The sequence below is a fragment of the Leguminivora glycinivorella genome, chromosome 16, assembly GCF_023078275.1.
Source record: "Leguminivora glycinivorella isolate SPB_JAAS2020 chromosome 16, LegGlyc_1.1, whole genome shotgun sequence".
Taxonomy (NCBI): Eukaryota; Metazoa; Arthropoda; class Insecta; order Lepidoptera; family Tortricidae; genus Leguminivora; species Leguminivora glycinivorella.
Genome location: NC_062986.1, coordinates 15,540,922 through 15,544,400, shown reverse-complemented (window position 1 = coordinate 15,544,400; position 3,479 = coordinate 15,540,922).

Below are 3,479 nucleotides of genomic sequence, written 5' to 3'. Positions count from 1 at the left end.
CATAACATCTACCAAGAGCTCGACCGCAGTGTTCGATTCTGTTGATTTAACAGACTTTAGCGCGCCGTCACAGAGCAAACCGGATAAAGTGGCTAGCAAGAGCTCGGTGACTATAAAGCCGAACAACAAGATTGAAACAGTGGTCGGGACGTCTAAGAATATTATACTGACTACTAAGAACAAGATGACCGTGGGATCGGCGTCGTCTAGCTCGTAAGTACCTCTTTTATTTCATTTGTACCATTCAAGCCCTTCACCAAAGACTTGAACTGACGAGCGACGCGATGGTTGTCCTACAGCTAAATATACGGGTATTGGCAACGTTCTTCTCTTGTCGCGAACGAGTCTTCTCTTTTCGCACAGGCTAACACGGTCTAACACAGCTTGCGTCCTAACATCTAGCACGACTTCAAGTATGAGTCGCGCGCGAGAATCCAAATTGTGCTAAACCATCAGTCAGACCTAAGCCACCTTTGATCATTCTCGATGACGCAGAATTGTCAAATCTAACCTTTTATCTTGACGTTGCGAATCAAGGCATCGTTAATGACACGAATACACGATCTATAATTTGAAAATGCATAGATGTCTCGTTGAAAACTTCATGTTTATTAATAAAACGTGTAATTTCCAGCAGCAAGAGCTCTGTGCGCGTGACCAACATGGAGACGCTGGCGCCGCCCTCGGTCAAGGGCCGCGCTGACAAGCGGCCCGCCATCAAGAAGGAGCCAGAGGCGCCCAAGAGGAAAAAGACTGAACGTGAGTACTCATCATTTGCTTTTATCATCTCACTCTTACACAGATCCGAGAAGCGCTGGTGGCCTAGCGGTAAGAGCGTGCGACTTTCGATCCGGAGGTCGCGAGTTCAAACCCCAGTTCGTACCAATGAGTTTTTCGAACTTATGTGCGAAATGTCATTTAGGGTTCCCCCCACATCTAGCGTCTCTCGAGCGTAGCGTCGGGCCAACTGTATGGAAAAAGACGTCGCGTCGACGCGGCGTCAGGCTTTGCCCATACATACATACATTAATTCGGTGAAGGAAAACATCGTGAGGAAACTGGACTAATTCCAATAAGGCCTAGCTTCCCTTCGGGTTGGAAGGTCAGATGGCGGTCGCTTCCGTAAAACTAGTGCCTACGTCAAATCTTGGGATTAGTAGTCAAAGCGAACCCCAGGCTGCCATGAGCCGTGGCAAATGCCGGGATAACACAAGGAGGATGATGATGACCCTTAGACACAGATGTAGTGCATCATAGTTATCCATCGTATTTTTCGAAAATGTTTATATTTGTCATGCTACTTTAATCATCGCCTACCTCTGGCGCTGAGTCTCACACGATCGTGCGAGCGCGCTACGTACAGTCACCGGCATAAATAAGTGATGATTTCTGTACCTTGTCACATTAACATCTTGTCTGAGATGTCATACGAAGTTGTCAAACGACAAGGTACATAAATCATCACTTATTTATGCCGGTGACTGTACCTTGAGATCGGACCGATAAATTGTCCCGGTTAATATGGGTAGTTCACCCTAGTCGTAAAATCAAATATTTAGGCCTCATTTATTTTACCACGAATTAAAATAATATTTATTTTTTCCAGCAATGACACTCAAGGATTTCGACATAGATGACATTGACGACATCATCGAGCTGGAATAACCTTGAAAATATTAACTGGAAAATTCAAAGAAAGCACATTTTTCTTCGATAGATGCTATCGCCATTACTACATTATTACTATTTCACCCTTTATAAGGCATAAGTGTGTCAGGAATTATGCGGTTGACCCCATTACTTTTGAATACAGTTCATCTTTGCCATAGAGTAAAAAAATGGGTGAAAAATATATTCCCTATACATTAGAAAGGCAAAACTAACTAGGCAGTATTTACATTTTTCGATAAACCTACGGGTGAATCTTGATCTCTTTTCTCTTGTACTACTGCCCTAACTGCTGTGTTGAGCTGCGTTTTCGCGTAGTGTCCTAAGGTTCTAACAGTTTTGAGAAAGCAAACGTTCATTTGTTTGGTAACGAACACTTGCTCCAATTGTAAATGGGAAGAGAAAGAATTATGCTCAGAACACTAAAGGGCCACTTGCACCAACGAAAATGGGGGTTAACCCACCATTTTATATGGAATTTGACAGATGACAGCCCACTAACCCTAAGTAATTGGTGCAAGTGGGCTTAAGTGGAAACGCGGCTTTAAAGACGACTATTCTTCTCGTTACGTCTGATTGCACCCTGCCAATATATTTAAAAAAACTATTTTTGATCTATGATTTTACGCAATCTTTTGATTATTTGATTTAATTGGTGCTTTGAACATAAGGGAACACATAAGGTAAAAAGTACTAGTGCTCGACCACAGTATAATAAAGAGTACTATCGTACAGTATGGCCACTCCCGCTCCCCGCTGAAAGTGCCCCCCACCCCCTCGGTTACCTCATTCAGAGTTACCGCCTGTCAAAACGCGAACAGTCGACCTGTCATATTTCACTCATACATTCAAGCATAGTACGCGTTCACCTACACTAGCTTAGACTGTGTGCTAGGAACGCGCCTCTTGCATACATGTGATTGCCAGTGTCCGAGGTGTGGCTCGACGCTCAACATAAAGTGGCCATGTCTGAAGCTAGGAACATACTACGCGGACGTCCGCCGTCGAGCGACCGCGACCGATCAGTGTGCACGGACCAAAACATCCAGCGAGCCAGATTTCGATCGGACGTCCATGCGTCAAGGCCACGTCCACGACCGTCGACCGATAGTTTGCACGGTTAAGTGTATATTCATTGTCCAGATCCGCATCCGCGGTCGCGCGACAACGGACGTCCGCGTAGTATGTTCCTAGCTTTATACTAGTTCAGCATCGAGCACTAGTACTTTAACCTTACATTTCAAATAAAAATTGTTGGCTTGCCATCGTTTCATAACAAGACATGACTAATGAATAATTATTTTAATGAACAATCATCGACAGTTGTAAGACAATTTTCAAATAAAACCTGTCGGAAAGCGATTGAAATTTGCTGGGTTCTCCAGGAAAGTGTTTCGAATATTACGAATATATTATAGTAATAAGTATAAGCATGATTTTATAAAAGATTAAGTACACAGTCAGTGTTTTAAATCCTATTAAGTTACGGAACGTTTTTGTTTATTATTTAGTTGCATAGTTGTCCGTCATATTCTCACAATATTGTTTCGGTTATTATGGTGTAATAACGAAGATATCTTATTTTATAACTAAGTTCTAGATGCCCTGTAAATAATTTACCTCGTAAGGCTTTGTATTGTATCTGATTGTGATCTAACTTTTTATTTTGTAAGTGATGGTGGAGTACTGTGTAGCTAGAGAACTTTGGTTGATTGAAAAGCTAAGGCAAGTGTGTAATGAATGTACATTTTTATTTTTTATTTTAATAATTATATAATACATTTGTCTTGGACTTTAGGAATTATAAAGTG